Raw genomic sequence first — 20025 nt, 5'->3', positions numbered from 1 at the left:
CAACCAGATGAAGTCTATGACCTGCGACAAAATATTGTGTGATTTGTCCATTAACTCAGAAGAAAAATCTTCTAGTTTTCAATGGAAATTGCTTATAACAAGCTGCTTATGACCACAGAACATGCTGAGAATTATTCATCTTACACATCTGGTGAATAATTTTGAAAAACAAAGCATTTATTTATGGTGAATTGGTGAAAAAGTGTGTTTGATCAAATAAGTTATCAATTACAAACCGTTTTAATTAGTAAATCACCTACATCGGAATTTATATATGGTTACAATGATCTTTAATGCAAAAGGATTCACAGATACTCATGTAATTGTTTGTCTTCATAAACATCAACAAAGCCCTGCTCAAGAAAGAGGGTAAACATGTTTAGATACCTGAATAGGATAGAAATGAGTTATGTTACCTAAACAGCCACAGCCATCCTAGAAACTTTTCTTTTTAGAAGACATCTTTATACTGCAATGACCAGCTCCTGATGTCTGCTGGGGAAGGAGCAGAAGGAAATGGAGAAATGAGTTTTCTTTGGACACCCTCTGTATCATTTTTTCCATACACTCAATTTCACATTGTGCCTCTGCTTAGACCAAGCCTGGTTTCACAAAGCTCGAGGGTAGCTTGGCACAGCTGGGACACCTGAGCCAGAGCTGCCCAGGACCCTCACCTGGCACAAGTCATGCCAGATATTGTTCCTGAAAATATGAGAAACAGATATATCAAAACACAATCAGCAATAAAATAAAACCATATTCTTCAGATCTGCACATCATTCTAGTCCAATACCTGAAATTCCAGCCACCTATCTCAAAGGACAGTGTGTTTGAAGAGCAACATTAATGTATCTTTCCAGTCTGTTCTTTCCACGCAGCCAATAAAGAGCATCACATGGACCTGTGCACTCCAAATTTCACACGTCATTACCAGAGGGAAGGGATTTCCATCACACTCAGCAGCAAGGACTGGATGATGGATTTTGTTACAAACTTTAAACTTTTAGCAGAGGCTAGAGCAACAAATCTGAGCTGAGTCTTCTCCCAGGAGAAAGCATGCTGTGTACATGATGTAGGCATGAGAGACTGACTTTCCACAGCACTGCTTTGGTCCTTATACTAATTAGGAATTTGGCACAAAGACATGAAATTTTAAATATTCATGTATTTGACCTAATGTTTCAGAAAAGGAAATATGCATAATTTTCAAACAAAAAAATATTAACATCCCGAAAATCTATATTTTTTTAAAGTAGTTTTACTAATACAGTTAGAGGTTTCATCCTTTCTGGGTGGCACAAGTTAAAACACTTGGATAAATGCTCAAGGCTTTGTTAGGAATCATATCTTCCTCAACACTTTTGTAAGCTGACACACCAAATTTCTCTTCTGCAATGTTATCAGTAACCTTTTGGAATAAGAAAGCTTTACAAAGGCTACAGATATCTCCTTACGTTATGTAAGTAAGTGTATTTCTAATGTGGCACTGGATGAACTAGAGTGTGCTAGGATGTGGAAAAAGCATTCATGACAAAGAAGATGTAAGAAGTAATGTTAACTAGGACTTGGCATTTCATCTGAAGAGAGCTGTGCATGTGTAAAAGGTATAAAATGCCTAGTTTTATAACATGTTGCCTGCTCAGAACCTCTAACGTTTATAATAAATTTCCATTATTATTTGCTGGAAATTGCCTATGTCTTTTACACTAAACATAAGTGCTTCCAGCTAGACAGCTAAAAACTTTGATTGCACTTGTGGTTGACAGTATCAAACAGAAAAAGTCTGAAACTTTGAGCTTAAAACAGAAAAGAAAGGTAACTTTGCCAAGATGATCACTAGCGAATGAACCCTGATCTATTTTCCATCCCATTAAAGCTCTGCTCAAATTTTGGGGTTTATTCCTCTACATTATTTTTGGAAAGCAAGAGAAGTACCACCCTTTGTCCTCCTCACTCACCAAAAACATGGAACAGTCAGCAGCAGTTTTGAATTTGATTCAGTTTTTCAATAGCAACAACTGTAACCCTCCAGAATCAATGCCCACATAGAACACAAGGAGTTTGGCTTTTGGTTGATCAGCAGGCAGGGGGACAGGGACCTGGCCATGCTTCCTGCAGCTCTTGGTACCTTGTGAGAAAAAGTCTAGAACCCAGCCTAGTCCTGCTTTGCTGGCTCAAACTCAATTCAAACAGTGAACAGACACAAAATGGAGCTGCTGGAGACATCAGCCCTTGCTTGGTTCATCTTCTCCCTGTCACATGCAGTCTGCACAGGTTTGACAAGAGGGCCAAGCAGCTCTGTGGGACAAACACTCTGAGAACAAGGAGAGAAGTGAGCCCATCTACACCGTTAAAGCACAAAAGGTGTGTGCAAGTGCTGAGCACCCACTGCTCACTGCTGCTCCCCAGCCCAGCTGGGGCTGCTGGTGCACAGAACCCTCCTTCACCACTCCACATCAATCACCTGAAAGCAGCAGGAAGAGTGGAATGCTGCCAAAGGAAGATAAATAATTGATGTTTACATAATGAACATATAGCGGCACTCACGTCAACAGGGAAAAACTAAAGCAAGAGTTCAACAGCAAATATGCTTTTGTAATCTCCTCTTATCTCTTGTTCTCCCTCCTGGGTGTGACCTGGTTTAGAACAACTCCATGGACTGGAGTGAGTTGAGAGATCTGCTGCAGAGCTGCCTGGGAAGTCTGATGGACAAGTCTGATGAAGTTTTACATAGTTTTATGCATTGTAAGGTAAGAAAAAGCCTTTCAGGAGGTGAAACTGAATAAATCTTATCAAAATGCACCACAGCCAGGTTTATGGGAGAGTTATCCCAGCAGACAGGCTGCCTAGCCTTACCTGCAGGCTCCCACTGCCATGACACATCAGTGCTGACCTCAATTCAGCAAGCAACTAAAGATCTCATGAGTACTGGAAATAATACTGAGACATGCAAGGCATGTTATATACCTAAAACAGTTTCTGGATCGCTGCAGACCAAAGAAAATGTCTGTCTTTTGGAGACCAAGGGAAACAATCCTATCTTTCCTGTAACTCTTGATGTTTGGTTACTCCCACAGACATGACAGAGAACTGGATTCCCCCACATATGATCCAAACTACCTGTTCTGAAAACACTATTCCTCTTTAAAAGTACAGTTCAGGGGTAATCCCAAACTTTTCTTCCTTCCCAGTCTGAGCAGACTAGAAGCTAATGAATTTTTTTTTTCAGTTGCATGGCCCAAGAGCTCCAGCTCCAAGGAGAAGTTTAGAATCTTTATCCTGCAGCAGCCTCACCATTCGGTAATGAAATACTGTACAAAGTACGTGAAAGAAAAAAAGACTCATCTTTCCAGGTTACCCAGAAATCATATGGGGTTTGTGGTTTTTTTCATTACTTTTCTGTTAGCTGCTTAAATGCTCATCATGTGACCCCAAGGCTGCCAGCATCCCCCTGTTGAAATCTCCATGGAAATTGAAGTCATCTCATGTCACATCCTGCCTTTTCCCTTCCCTGTTGAATAAAGGTAAGTGTTTCATGGCTGTTCCTGTCTTCACTGTTTGACTGACAATTAAAAGAGGGGTCTGTAATTGACTTACATTGGATTACACTCTGAAAAGACAAACAAAGCCTTGATAACAGGTGAAAAGAAGTAGTTTATTCAGCTGCCTACAAGCTTCAAGAATAAAAGCCCTTCACACTTCATGCAGGAGCATAGTGGAACTATGCTGCGTGTCTGCAGCAATTCAGTGCTCAGTGTCTGGAAAACTTCTAAGATACATATAAAGGATAAAATGTGAATTACATAAATTTAGAGCCTAAGAGATGAGAGCAATTTATTGCCAAATAATCTATTCTTGCTCAGAAGAGCTGTTAGGTGGAGCAGTGAGGTGAGCCTTTGATTTATACAACCCACAGCAGCTCAGTCCAAGCTGAGCACTGAGCAAGAAGCACAACCAGTGGTACCCATGGGCTGCCTGTATTCCCTGTGCTCAGCTACAACCACAGACTCTGCAGTGCCAATTCCCATTGCTCCTGGCCCTGATCCCAACAACCCAAACCATGTGCTGACACCCCTCACTCCCTGCTGAGTGGCACAGGGGTCCATGCTGTTATTCCGAGGGGCAGTCCTGCATCCTGACATTCTTTACAGGCAACTACATTCTTTTTATTAACAAGAAACTGCCATTTGTATGCCTTAACCCACCACAGGCACTGTCTAGCAGGTGTCCTGTCATAAATACATATTAATTTGGCAGCAGCAATTCTGTTTCTAGCAGTGTCTGAATTGTTCTCCATGCAACATTCCAAGCAGAAAGCATTGAACCTGGGTGAGCAAATACTAATATCACAGCAAACTCCCTTAACCTACCACTGTGTGTGCACATGCTCTTTGACACCAGATTTGAATGTCAGGTGTGTGGTGACAGCAGATGCAGTCCTGGAATAGCATAAAAATATGCAAGATCTTGCAGTGAGGCAGAAAGAGCATGTGCACACATGTACAACTGCCACCTTTGGGAATTTTATTCCTAGATGAGTAATGCAAACAATGCAATCATGAAATATTCTTTTGGTAACTCTTTTAGCATTCACAGTGTGCTTGTGAGGTCTAAAAACAATTTAGACCGAGAGAAAACTAAGGCTGCTTTTTTGATTCCGATATCGAATTCTTTTTTTCTCTGCCATCCCCTCCATGAATACACAGTGAGTCAATCTGGTATGTCTTGTTGGTTGAATAAGCTCTTTGATTTTTGAATTATTTTGAGATTAACTGAATTTGAAATGTGTGCTGCATGCAATGTCTTGCTGACACAAAAAGATGAGCTTTGTTATTGACAGCGAAATGTTGCAAAGCCACATTTTTCATTACTTGTCTCTGTTGCTGAACTTGTGTTCCTGTCAGACTGCTGCCTGCCAAGACAGCAGGGGCCACCAGGTTGAAAAGTTCAATTTCCAATATTCTCTCCTGACCTCCCTGAACTTCAGAGAGTAACAAAGTGTCTTTTTTCAGCATGATAAAGAAACCAAATTTCTTTTGTAAATAGTAAAAGATAGTGGGCATTACATTAGGCTGCACAAAAGCTGTATAAAGGCAAGAGTGCATCACACTCAACCTGAGAAATATGTTTTTGCCAGTATGATCATGATGCTATAGCATCACAAAAATTGTGATGTTGGTCCATCAGGAGCCCTGAAGAGCTGGCTTGGCACCTGACAATTTCCCAGACTGTAAAATGCTATAAGCATGGGACAGAAGCACATATTTCCAATGTTAATTTCCATGCAAATTGCTATTAGTGTTATACTTGCCATTGAAAAAACTACATGCCAAGACTAAGAAGAAGTTGCCAAGCTGAAAGAAGGAAAAGACAGAAGGAGTCTCATCAGATATCCCCCAAAACCCAGACAGTCTCCAAGAGGCTTTGCCTCTGGGAAGAAAATGAGAAGGCGAGTGCTGGAGCAGGTGTTCTCTGCAAGACACCCTAAACACACCTTGGGAACAACAGTTCTAACAACATTCCTCATTTCTGTCTTGAAATCACACCGATTTTTCTCCACTGTCCTTCCACTTAGCCACTCAGGGAGTCTGCAGCCCACAGCCACTGCTAATGACCCTCAGGTCTGTGACTGCCACCTTTGACCTTGCCTCCAAAGCAAGTCAGAGGAAGGGATTTCAGTCTGTGAAATCCCAGCAGAATGCAGGTACATAACCCAGAGGGCCCAAAGGAGACCTGGCAGGCAGCAGCAAGTGAATTTCCTGTTCAGCCTGTGCTAACCAAGCTCCAGGATCTGCTGAAAGGGAGAGCATGACTCAGACACTATAGGCTGCAATAGGAGGGTGGGAAGTAAAGCTGCAGAAAGCTTGGGAGTGTTACATTTCTTGAGAAGTGTAAATTAGGGGAAATCTTCTGTTAGCCCACAGATGCAGTAATCAGAGGAAAAACAGCTTTTTATTCTCATCTGTTTATTATTGCCTTCCATTCCTTTTGTCTGGCCAAAAGTATTTTGTGCGTAGAAAATGCCTTTGTACTTTTCCTACTGCTTTTGCAGCACTTCACACCATCTCTCTTTCCCAGCCTTTGTTCTCTTCATGACCTCAGAAGCTCCTCTCACATTTCTTCTCTCCTGCATGCTCTGTTTCAATTTCTCATTTCTCTCTCCATCCTTCGTCCCCCACTTCTTTCCTTTTAGCTTGAATTCCTGGTACTCAGGTTGAAAGTATCCTATGCCATCAAGATTAATTTTGCTTTCCTCTTTAGACCTGATCAGCAGGTGTACCAGGTGCTTTTTAAAGGCAGGAAAAGAGCTCTTGTCCCATAGAGGATTGCACTGTCCATTTCCAGAAAATCTATGGTGGTACAGTAAAAGCAGCATTACTAATATCACATTTCACTACCTTCTCTGATGGCTGGTTTAATTGAAATAAATTATGAATCCCACATGTGCCACACTAACAGAAAGCAATAAAACACAATATTTATGAATAAAGATAGCAATTATCTTATTAAATCAGACAGTAATGTTATTCTACCAGAGGACTCTTCATCTCTTATTATAATCAATACTGATTATGAGTGTAAAGAAAAGGCTCTTGCCATTACTATAACAAGGTCCCATAGATCTGAAAAAGTAATGAAAGATTTACTGTAGAAAGTGAAAATTGGCAGAGTTATAACTGAGATTTTGAAACAATCTATTTGGCTTTTGTCCTGGACATCAAGCCAAATTTTGATGACATTGACACAAGTGTCAGGATGATGTAATTATATTGACATCAGTATTGTTATCCAAGATTGATGCCAGTGTGACTGGCAGCAAGATCTCAATCTTTTAAAAGCTTTTGTTTTTAGAGGCTGAAAGAACTTAATAAGACACTCAGATATTTCCGTAGTTCTGTTTCTGTAGGTGGTAATTTTCTAGGGGTGTAAAACACAAGCTTGATTAAAAGATAGTGATCCAAAATTTACATCTATTTCTGGAACAGCTATTTTACTCATTAAAGGCAAAAATTACCCCCAAGTAATATACACTTTGTGCCTCAGTTTCATTTCTATAGTCAGGGACAGGTTTGACAAAAATTTTTAAAAACAAGTGATTCTGAAAACTCAACTTTATGCCTATTTCCTTAAGATTATCCTGTTTTATAAAACAGGTGCACCCCTTTTAAACATGTCTTACACAGCTTACTTAAAGCCACAGTAGTGTAATTAAGGCAAGAAGTAAATATATTTATTAAAATTGAGTAGCCTATATGAATTACCTTCCCTAAACACAGAATATTAAGCCTGTATTTAACACTACTGCTCTTATTCAAATGAGAAAAAGGAATTCTAGGACAAAATTATCCTTTTTGAAGTTATTTTCAGGTTATTTTTCTGTGGAGGAGGAAAGAAAATGCAGTCATTGATCAAAGCAAGCATTTCCCCACAAGGTCCCAGTACATCCATGCACCTAATCAATAAGGAAACATCTACTCCAATTTTAAAATACTCCATTAAACATAACTGAACAAGCAGTTAATAGAGAAACACTGAGTCCTGTGGCATGAAATCAGGCAATGACACTGTCCTTCCTTCCCTCAACAAGGGACTTGGAACAGCAGTTTCCCAAAACAGCAAAATTCAGGGCTTGTTGCTAATGTGAAGACTAAAAAGGGCTAGGAGGGAGGGGAAAGAAAGGGAGCTTTTTAGAGAGAAATTCATTGAACCCCAGGAGGGATTTAATCATCCAACAGTTTCATTTTTGCTAGAGGCAAATTCCAGAATTGTCATGGCTACCATGAAGCATGAGGAAAAGTTTCACTTAATCATAATATAAGCTAAACACGAGCATTGCAAGGCAGCCATTTAAAACCATTTCCCAGATCACAGAATGCAAACTGGGACACAAGCAGCTGCCACTACTTGGGCAGTCATAGCAGGAAAAAAGCTCAAGGAAATGTGTCAAGGCAGTGACACTGCAGCCTCAGCCACAAACCAAGGATCCTGACTCTTGGAAAACTTCCACTCCACCACCTGGTGAGCAAATGCTCCTTCCACTCCCCTTGCTCTCTCCTTTTTTCAGTTTGCAACCAGCTTTATAAGCACAACTCTACATGTACCATTTTTGCCTTGTTTTTATTCTCCTCTCTGAAATCAAGGGCATTTTAGATAACGAGATTCATGAATGTTCCCTACTATAAATTCAGCACAAGTGTTTTGACCCCAGACAGGCACCTACCATGCAGCTGGACACAGACTTAATAACAGCAGAGCTCTGAAAAACTTCCCCAGCAACTTTGAAAATTGTGAAAAAGTCCCCTGACCTCTTGCTCCATTACTTTCAAGTAACAAGCTCAGCCAAAGTTCTCTGACATCTTTTGGAGTTTGCAATTCTTTCAAATAACCTTTTACTAAATTCTGTGTGAACCTACCCAGATTTACAGCTTTAGGATTAAATCACTCAAACCTCAATAGGCTCAGTGTAAAAATGAGGTGAAACCACAATGGTTTTGAGTTCTACTCTCAATTTCAGGCTTGCTTTGAACTCAATGCACAAAGCAAAATACACTTTAAGCCCAAGCAAGCAGTCTTTTGAAATCCTGCTCTCTTGGAGGCATGGTAGACAAGCCACCTCATCGCATTACTGGGCTCTTTCTTCTGTGATAAAGGGTCAAAAGGAGGGAAAACACATTCCTCCCCTTCTGACTAATAATTTTCATGTCCCAGTTTTAAATATGTGTCCATCTCCTTTCATTAGTTTTCTCAGCCAAGCTCAAAGTTTTACATTTCAGAAAAGTTCACTTGCTGCAGCCTGATGTCAAAAATAACTTATTGTGAAGTCTTGAAAGCAGCACTCATTTCCTTCACTCTTGATATCTGTTTCCTCCTCCTTTTTTAACAGCCTACAATATATCATAAATCCAAGGAGCAGACTGGTCATGTCATTCACATTCCCATTAAATACTCCAGCATTCAAAAATTCAATACACCTCTCAGCAGATGCCTACAAGCAGGGCTTAACCTATGGGTTCCAGCCCTTCCTTCCTTTTGCAGACACAGACGAAATAGAAATCTTTCTGCTGGTTCTTTTCCACTTCCACTAAAACTCTAAATTTAGTATGTATTGATCTAACCTGTCATTGATGACTTATTGACCTTGATATTTTAGCCTAACCAAATCCCTTTCTGCCTCCCCCTCTCTTAATCGCTCTCTTAAAAAAAAAAAAAAAAAAAAAGCCCATACCAAAATTAAGGGAAATAGTGGGATATTTTTCATATCCTAAGTCATTCTCCAGATCACCTTACAGTGCAGAATGCACAGACCAGAAGTAAAAACAAGTTGTTAATACACACAGCTCATGATTGCAAAGGAGACCATAAAACCATCCAAGTGCTCCAGCAAGCCAGTTAAGGCACCTTTGTTCTTTATCCACACAAAAATCAGCAGGTGCCAATCTGCAGTGATCTCTTTAGAGACTCTGCAGATATACATAAAAGAATTAGGCATTTGATGATTCATTTAAGAACGAGTCTGATAACAGGATCACCTTCTTATACCAAATCTGGGTTCTTCAAGTAATTAAATCCCTTTCTTAGAATACTGGCACCTTTCTGTGACTGCTACACTAGTGTTCAGTTGGTGAGTCTGTTTGGTTGTAGCTGTTTTACTTTTGCTTTAACTACTAACTATAAATGCAACCTGGGAACTGAAAATGAAGTGGTACTTCTACCTTATTTCACAAAAATCACTACCAACAAGTATTTAGTCGATAATAAATAATTACTACTTTACTCATGGTTCCATTTGTAGACAAAGTAGAACAGAATTCACCTCCCTCTCCCAAAGCTTTATTGAGTTTGTAATGTTAAGATTACCCAAAGTAAATTATTATCAAAGTCTATAGATACAGCTTGAAAAGAAATATGTAAAACCTGATCTAATTCCTTTAAATCAGATACATGATTTCCACTGACATCAATAGCTCAAGATGGGGATCATAGAGCAAATACATTTCTTAAAATGTCACACTTTAGACATAAAGAACTTAACTGCTTAAAACAGTCTCTATGCAAAATTTAACTCTATCCAATCACTTTTTTTAGACTCTAGAGATTGGTTTGAAAGAAATTACCTAGGATGACTCAATAATTCAGCATTGTACTAGGTCAAGAACAAGTTTCTGGTCATAAATAGAAGTGCACAGAACGTGATCATTTGCCAGGAATATTTCCTTGTTCCAACATAGCCATCCTCTCTCTAGATATCCTAATTGCTTCGTTTTGCAAAGATAAGTTTTTCAAATTAACTTTTACTGACCCTTGCCCCCACCACCAGCTTCATATTTCTCCTCATCATCACCTTCCAAATGAATAATGCTTGTTTATTTCAGCGTCTTTCAAGCAAACTCTTTCCATCAAACATCTGTCCCATGATATGTACTGGCTGGAGGGGATAAATTATGCATTTACCCTGTTAGCAATTTCTCACCACCAGTCTTTTCAACAGGGAGAATTAATCGGAGCCATGCAGGCTGGGTACTCTGGGGTCTTTCTGCAAACACAATTGCATCTTCCAAAACCTCTTTGCTGTTCAAGGCAGATTTCTGTGTCCCCCCAGGTCAGAGATCAGCCTTGTCAGTCTGATGATGTGCAGCTACCAGTCTGAAATTTGCTCAGCCATCAGTCAATTTCCATCCAAGCAATCATAATTATTTCCTGACACAGGTACAGTGTTACGGCTGCATGATCACTAACATTTCTGATGGGGAAGGCTTAGAGCAGTGAAGCAGCAAGAAGTCAAAGCCTAGGAGGGGAAAAGTCTGCAGTTCTGCTGGTGAAGTACATGCTTGCATTAGCTCAGTCTCCTGATTTTTCAGTGTCAGATAAGAAAAGAGGTGTTTACAGCCAGAAGCAAGCACTTGATATCAATTTCCAGGACACTTAATAGACCATACTATAGAAGCTGACACTGGTCACAAGGCCTTACCAGAATCCAAGAGCATCTTGCTTACTGAGGTGGTTACTTAGCCCAGTACTAATGCTTCATCTGGTGCCAAAAAAAGAAATCTTGGCTCTGCTCCTCCTGCACTGGGGCTCTGCTGTGTCAGGGGAGACAAGATTCTGATAAAGTACCTGGTGAGCCTGCTAATGCACCTGATGCTGGGGCCACCATGTGAGGAATGCAGATTTCATGTACTTCTGACATGTGAAAGTTTGTGAATTTGGGAGCTTTTGGCTCTCTGTGAAACCTGTCCTAGACAAAATATAAAGCTTAAAGATGTTTCACCCCAGTCAGAGATGCATAATGTGTAGAAACCTCACCAGGCATTAATGATGATAAGTAGTCCAACATGTTTTTACAGCGTCAAGATTTTAAAGGAAGGAAAAGCAAAGTGCTATGCAAAAGGGGGTGGAAAGGTCAGGCAAAGAGTGTAAGAAGGTGTTCTCATTACAGTCCCACCACAGGTGTACAGCAGCAGCTGCTAATAGCAACTGTCAGGGTAAAGAAACTAGGAGAACAGCATCAAAGCTAAGGAGGAAGCAAAAGAATAGAGAATAAGAGAAAGCACAGGTAAAATAGTGGTACAAAAGTGCCATCTACACTTATAACCAAGGACAGCACTTAAAGTTAACAATTGCATTAACATTCTCAGGCGATAAGCTTGTACACTCATAGAATTAGAGCATTTTAACATGTCTTGAGTAGCCTGTTAAAGGAGGACAGGTAGTGCTCCATAAATTAAATCAAATGCATTATGCGTTCACATTTATTTTTATCTGAGCCTACACCTCTTGAATTTTTTATCACCTAAAAAAAAAAAAAGAATATAGACATGCCCTGCAAACCCATCAATTCATCAAGTTTAGATTTTGAAATGCATGTAAAATTTACACCCACTGAGCATATTTTTATACCGACATAAAAAGTTATCCTGGCAGTGTTTTGCCAATATGTCATCTATAAACTTTTGTTTAGACATATATATATATATATATATATATATACACACACGCATATATACATATAGATAGATAGATTGATTTTTTTTCAATATGGGGACTAAAATTGCCTCTCTTTGCATCTTAGTCATATGAGGCATGCTCTAAGCATCAGTCTGCTCATGTTTGAGATATAACTTTTTCTGTCCAAAGAGAAACACTGACCAATAGATCATGGAACTGGATTTGAGTTCTTACTGCAAAGCCAGCTGCAGTTGTGCTCTGCACAGTCCTCTCTGGGCTGGCAAACCTCGGGGTCTGTGTGGCCCAGGGGGACACAGCCACCTGCCCACCTGTCTTTTCCATCTCCCAACACAGACACAGAGCCTGGCAAAGATTTCACTGGCCAGATTACATGTTCCTACAAAACAGATGACAGCTGAAGTCTACGGCAGCCTCAGCATTACAGCTCTGCCTCCTTCTCAAGGTAGGTTTAAAGCTGGGTGAGTCCAGACTCTGCCTGCACGACAGAAGTCATCACAAGAGAAAGATGCAATCTGCCCTCCTGGCTGCTCAGCACTGCAGCTACACCTTTCCCCAAAGCACCACCTTCCTGCAAACCTCGCAGGAGGATTCTGCACTGCTGTAAGGCAGCAGAAAACTGCCAGGCATATTGATTGAATGCTGTGTCTGCACCCAGAGAAACTGTCACAAAAGCTACTGACATCTCTTCACGTATCCCTGCACATTTCTGGTCCAGAGCCACAATGCAGACTCCTATCTCACGCTGGGCATAAAGCAAAGCATCATCCCTGCAAAACAAAAATCCACAAACATACCAAAATGTAATAGCCAGTAGAAAAAAAGATAAAGGAGGCAGTTGCTCCTGATGGTAACCTGGGGGGAGGGCAGGGTGTGGAAAAACAACATGATAAACTAAAGATTTCCTACTTCAATATAAGGTACATAAAAAAATACCCTTTAAGTTTACTCTGATTTTTATTGTTGTAGAAAACAATAACACAGACGTCCATTTTCTTCTAAAGCTAAGTACCTCTCACATCCTGCTTGGCTCTTTTCATTCCCTCGCAGGTTCCATTTGATTAGTGAGAGATAACTTATGAAAAACAATTTCAAAGGCTGTACAGTGCCACAGTCATTTTTCCAAATGCTGCTTTTAATGGCTTCGGCACACTCTGTGGTGTCCTGGGTTTTGTATTAAATAACCATAGAAAGTCACTGTGATACAGCTTCAATGATCAACTAACACAGATCTGATTATATGATCCAGGGAAAAAAAGAGCTTTTATGCTTCCTCTGGGCCATGGCTCTATGCTCTGCTTGCCTTTGCTGTTATGTGCTTTGTACTCCTGTCTGCTTACTACCACCAAGATAGTAATTTCAGAGAATCTACGTGGTAGGTAACTTGGCAACCCTACCAGCCAGTGAAAACTATCTTCATGTTACAATTTGCCTTAAGCTGGACAGATGCATATGAATTTGGGGCTGGAGTTAGAGCTGTGTCTATGTGTCTGCATTGACTGTACACATGGAGAGTCATTCATCATCTCCCACAGGGGCCACCTAATTCCCATTCCACTGCAGGAGCTTATTGCCATCCTTTAAGCATTTAAACCCCTGTTTTATCTCCTCTTGTAGTTAGGATGACACTTGACACATAAGAAAGGAAAACCTGTTTTTGTCCACAGAACAAGCTAATATATGGGAAAAGTCACAAAGAGCTAGAATAAAAAATCCTTTTCTCTTCAGTTCTCTGTAACTGGTCATGCTGTCATATTCATCTCTGGCACAAGTGAAAGCAGGATTTTAATACTCCAGTTTTTATACTCCTCCATAGGTGCAGTCTGTCAAAGGGTACACATGTATTAAGCAATTAAATGTTCAATTGCAATAAGATTTGCATGCAATAGTTTGAACTCTAATTTTAACTGGCCTCTAAGGAGGTGCTATAAATCCAAACTTTAATTATTGAAAAAGTATCATAGCCTAAAGTTAGACAAATTTATTAGCCAGCTGCAAGAAGAATTAATTCTGTCCCCAGTCTGTCCCCTCCCCTGCATACTCCCTGATACCACAGAGGTGTTCGTGAAGCTGAATTAACAGGACACAACTCACTATTTTTTTTTCCCTTCCCCTCCAAGACTCACTGTTTTTCCACAACTTAGTTCAAGGTATCAGACAATGACTACTGGAAGAGCAAGGAAATACACAGGGAAGAGCAAGACAACTGATCATTACAGTAATTTAGGTTCATTGGCAAGGTGAATGACAAAAAATCAAGGGCAAAACTACTTTAAATTAGAACAAATTCAGGCTTTCAAGCATAGATTCACTGTACTAATAGCAGCCAGAGAGACAAGAACACCTGCAGCTCGTTTCCTCCAACACTGCTTTGGCTGCATGTTTCTATGGCCTCTGCCCAGCGTGAAGTTCACCTGCTTTCCTGCTATAACTTTTGAGGCTGTTATAGTGGCTCCAGTGTATAAATAATAATTAACTTCTGAAAGCAGAGGCTTACAAATGGCATTGTTTGATTTGCAATACATTTCACTCAATTTTTCTTCTGCGTAGAGAATTCTTAAGGAGAATGCTGACAAACAAGCAGCATAAGGTCTATGTATTATTAAAATTTAAAACACATGCTGCATACACAGAATGTCAAAAGAATATGTTAATCAAGTACAAGTAAGCCAGCTTGATCAGCTCTTCTCTGTGATGGTGCAAAGCTGGGGAAGTTGCCAATAGAAGAGTTACTCTGGCTCCTTGTAACCACAGAGGATTTATCCAAACACATTAAAGAAAGCATACACATGTACTCTTCAAACTTATGCACTTCTCATATTCTAGGGGATTCATGCTGATAAATCAGAAAACAATGTAAACCTTTGAATTTTGTTTCACTGTAGGGCATTTCCAGAACTGGGGCATTCAAACTGTAACCCCAAGCTATGAGAGAGCAAGGAGAACACAAACTGACCATGAGCTACAGCTCCATGCAGAGCTTACCAAAACATATCCAGAGCAGTCCTCAAAATATCCACCATTAATGACAGTTAATATCTTATCCCTCTCCTCTGTGTGTTGGGCAGGAAACAAGAATTAAAACACATATTGGTTTCTAAGGACCGGATTCTTACTTGAAATAATTTGAGAGAGTTTCTGTCATCCGCAGCGACTGGAAGAGTTTTGTTTTCAACTTAAATTCGGTTTCTCTCATTCAAGCAAGAAGCAGGTCCTAGATTTGCATTTCCTTTGTCACATTTCTAATATTCAGGTAATCCCTTCCCTGCAGTTAAAGGTGTTTGATTGCTGAAGAACCATTTTGTTTTATAAAATGAAAACACAAGAGAGCTTATCCTAGGTTTAATATGCTTTACTCTTAAAAAAAGCCCAACAGCTGACTATGAATGACACTCATGGCTACCTCTGGTTTCAGTTTACAATCAATCATTAGGTGGATCTAGGGCTGGTTTTTCATTTGTTCCCTTTTTCCACTAAACAAAGCAATCTCAGATTAACAGAGGCTCAGAGCCAGGTGAGAATTTGTGGATGCCATTGCTGTGCAGCAGCAGAGCTGTGTGTCACCTGTGTGATTCCCACTGATGGCAGCTTACAGCACAAAGTCACAGCTGTGGTGGCACATGCAGTGCTCCAGCCACAGATAGACATGTCACAGGCAATTCCCTCCACTGCACATTCATTCTGGGACTAAAGGAAAATGCATGGAATAGCATTTTTATACGAATACCACGGGGAAATCTTGTTCTGCTGAAGCTAGGCATGTTCTGTGCCATCTAATGGCAGAATTCATTTAAATTTATAAATTCACTGCAAAGCTAATATGTTTGGAGTGGGGGGGTGGAATTGTGGAGGTTTTTTTGTTTGGATTTGTTTGTGGCTTTTTTCCTCCCAAGGACTAATATTGAGCAATAACATAGCAGGCAAGTAGCTGCCCATGCACATTCATTTACATTATATTTACAATGTGTCTCAGAGTGGCATTTGCTCTTTTTAACCAAGTTCTCCAACTGTAAGTGTTAATTTCTATGGACTTCATGGAACTTTTGCTAAAAATCTTTTTTTTTTCCCCATTGGAGTGATTTGCTGTGCAGAAACTGGTTTTGCTGACAGTTACTCTTTTCACAGGACTTCCCTTAAGTGGACTCCAGTGAGTTACTGCTTATCCCCCTGACCTGTGGCATGCGTTGGGAAAAGATGCACAAAGAGGCACAGAGAATACTAAAAAGATGTGATCAGCCAGTTTTACTGCATAAATCCCTTTCAGACCTCAAACATCTCACTCTGTTAACATAAACTGTGCACAAAGGGAGACATAAAAACTTCTTCAGCAATTCAGACCTTAAATGTTACTAGTACAGGGAATTTCAACCATGTACTGGCAATATACCAAGCAGGAAAGCTAATGTAAAGAGAGATTCTTATAAGGGGATTGGTGCTTCAAGCATTACTCTTGCATTTCTTTAAACAGTGTTGCTTTCACTAGGACTGTAATTGCTTCTTCTGTTTGAATAACTGCCAGAAAATTCTCTATACCAATAAACTCCATTGTCAATGTGAGATTGATATTGCTTTTGATAACAGCTTTAAAAAATAAGCACGATTTATTCATCAAAAAAAATCCATCAATAAATCCCAAATTTATATTCAGAAGGCATCTTCAGTTCGCTTTTAAACAAATAATTTCATCATAACCTCCTTCTTAGTAAAACTACAATAAGTTTTCACATTATATTACAGGAGCAATGGCTATTCAGTTCTAAATAATGGCTCCTTTGCTAGACAAGTCAATGGAAATTGATTTGTTTCAGCCTCCTGTGCTCACACACACAAAGCCTGTGTACAACAACCTTATTGACTTCAGCAAACAGTATTCAACCTTGCATCCTCAAGGACTCGTGGCAAAATTTTTAAATCATTCCCCTCCTGTTTTGTACCCTTTATGGAACGAGACTGCATTTAAATGTCAGTCTCCAGCAATAATGCTATAAAGAGAAAATTGGTCACAGAATTGAAAATCTACTTTATATTGAAACATACAGCACAGGATTGGATATAAGAATGAAGAAAATTAAGATGCATTGAACTTCAAAATGAAAAGCATTGACTGTACAGACGGTAAAAGGAAAGAGACTCCAGCACCCTGTCTACACCAGAGAGTATTGGCACAAAAGCCACCCCATGGGCAAGCCAGGCTGCCTGCCATAAAGCTCCCATCTGCACACAAAGTGTTCTGCATGGCACACAGGCCTTTTCCAGTCCTGTGTGTACTGGATATTTTCTCTCTTCTATAAACAAGAACATTTAAAAACAATTAAAATAAAGATTAGGGATATTAGCATGGTAGGAGCATAAAGTGCAGTATCAGGGACAAGAGACCATATGGCCCATCAAAATCTCTGTTTATAAGCCTTGGAAATACAAATCAAGTATGTTCCCATCCTTTTAATCCATCTTTTCCTATTTAAATCTGATTATCAACTTTACCGCTGCATATCCAAAAGTAAATGCCACATTTTACATTTGAAGCACATCCATAAACAAAACCAATTGTGAAAAGTCCTTATCTGAATGCCTTCAAGGCTGGTGCTTGACCTCAGGTTCTGAGCTAGTCACCATCTCACAAAACGTATTGGTTTCTACTTGTTCCACTTGCTTTTGACTTTTTATATAACATTCAAGAGAGCACCTTTGGCATCTGAGGGATTGCATGGCAGCAGCTTTGCTCACTCACATCACGGCAAGATTTTCACTTACATTTCACACAATGCCAAGAATGTAGTGACTGTTCCCCAGCAATTACCCTGAAGTATTAAGCTTAAGAATTATTTATGTGATAAAAACCTCTGAAGTAGGCACTTGAATATGGTTTATGCTGGTTAACCCTCACCAAAAGGGATGACCAGATGATTTTTGTGCTCTTGTTCCTATTATATCAGCATGAACAGCACATTATTTACTAGTTCACTAAGTGACCAAAATAAATATTGAAGCATGGCAGAAATCAGTCCTGTTCTACTCCCTGGGCTTCTTTTCTGGGTTTTATTTTAAGAACAGGAAAGGATTTGCTGTGCATGGGTTGCACACAGCACACCATGGCATTGGCCAGGTCTTGGTGAGACTTTCACACTTGAGAATGAGTAACAGAAAACAAAAATTAACAGCTGGTGACAAAACTTTGTTTCACTTGAAAAGAGGTTCAAAGTGTTTAAATGCAAACTCATTAGCACCGTTTATCTACATTCCTTATAGTGAAAGAGAAATTTGAATTTCTGTGTATAAATTTTAGTGTTGGTTTTAGGACAGGGTTTTTTCTGTCTACTAAATTTCACGTGAGGCATTTCTCCTCTAACACTTCTTATATTATCTCATCAGGTATATTAACATTTTGTCTCTCTCTTATCCATATTTACTGCTGTGTTCTAAAACTCATTTCTTCACCCAGGTTACAGAATTTTAAACATTTATTTACTTCTCAGAAAGGTCCTTACAGCTATTTAAAATTACTCTTTCCCTTCTCTGATCTAACCTTGCCTCTCCTGTCAATCACATCTTGATTGCTTCTTTAAAACAAGAAATTTTGAGTGATCCCTTGAAGTGATACACTCAGCTGAAAACACATTAGAAAAGAAAAGATCTGACCATGAACCACCAATACAACAAAAATCTTTCACATTTCAGAAATGCTATTTCCAGCTCTGAGAGAGAGGATTTAAAGACACCTGCCTACATTTTGGGGGCTATGTTTAACAAGGAAAGAGAGGGATTTAACACCAAAAGTTGATTGTAAAAGAAAAAATAAAAATTTTAATTTTTTACCTGATTAAGGACATAAAAGTGCACCATTAGTATATCATTTGAACACACCTCAGAACAGAAGCAAGATCATATACACTAAAGACATGAACTGAGACACAAAATCATTCTTGCTAAAAGTTACTAAAAGGCTCTGCATCACCAGAGAAACATGGGAGCAGTAAGGATACAAATTTTTTTCTTATTATTTCCTTTTAAAACTGGGGCTTGATCATCTTAAAGAAGAAAATATATCCTACACCCTTGTAATAGCAGGGGATTAGACATAGACATGGTGATCAAGAAGATCCTTACCCAGTGTTTATATGAGGAAAAGATGTTCAGTGTAAACATGGGGCTTGTGTAGCCAAGACAAGATTATCCTATTTGGTGTAGAGTATTTGCAAGAAAAAACAGATCAGGGAAGATAAAAGCCATACATTTGTAAGGATGAAAGCCTTCTGCTCAGGGGGAAATAAATGCTGACTACTTTCAGAAGGAAACAAGAGAGAGAGCAAAAGAGAGAGAGAGTTGTTATTCCCAGCATGCTGGATGTGCTTCTGAGCACTCCAGCTCTGACCCAGCTGGTGGCAGCCAGCTCTGAGAGGCAGGAGAAGGACATGGCTTGAGAGGGATCCCCAACAAGAATGTGCCACTTCTGAAAACACAAACCAACTCCCAAAGGTTCTCACTAAACTGGGACAGTTTTCATGCTAGTTTTTCAGCATTGCTGTTTCATCAGTGCAGCTAAGGACAACTTAGAACATGCAAAAAAATGAGAAAGAGTCCTTGCTTCAGTATACCTCATGTAGGAAAGCCCTGGATGAAGGGAATTCTAAGTCCATCTGTTATAAAAATAAATAAATAAACAACCCACAAGTATTCAACTGCACTACTTCACAAAATATTCACAGCATTCAGACCTGAATATCTTCAACCCATCTCCTTGTGGACCAACAAAACTGTTTCACAGAATCATTTGCCATTGCCTGTCATTTTTAAGAGACTTCAGTACCTGAAAGCTGCAGCAGAGACTTTCCCTAGTGTCTCAACATTTAGTATTTCATGAAAACATCAACTTTAATTTATAAATTAAGTATTCAGTCCTTGAGTTGGCACGAGAAATATTGAGACAACTGTGACTAAAAGCACCTCAATGTACAAAATAAATGTGAATAAACTCACTTTAAAATAGGGAAGTGGATGTTTGATTATGCAGAGCAGATTCAAAGTTTGGCTTAGGTAGCACTGTGCCAGACTAGAGTGGAA

General features: G+C 39.5%; 1 long non-coding RNA gene across 1 annotated transcript in view; it reads right to left on the bottom strand.

Moving 5' to 3' along the window:
• LOC146437427 (uncharacterized) overlaps positions 1–20025 on the bottom strand; it is an 80023-nt gene that overhangs the window by 30683 nt on the left and 29315 nt on the right. Inside the window, exon 2 of the long non-coding RNA XR_014852334.1 lies at positions 417–495. This is a non-coding gene — a long non-coding RNA (uncharacterized LOC146437427). The remainder of the gene's footprint in view (positions 1–416; positions 496–20025) is intronic.

This window comes from Lichenostomus cassidix, chromosome 4A (assembly GCF_008360975.1).
Source record: "Lichenostomus cassidix isolate B80296 chromosome 4A, HeHo_3.0, whole genome shotgun sequence".
In the NCBI taxonomy this organism is placed as follows: Eukaryota; Metazoa; Chordata; class Aves; order Passeriformes; family Meliphagidae; genus Lichenostomus; species Lichenostomus cassidix.
This window is presented reverse-complemented; position numbering and strand designations above follow the sequence as displayed.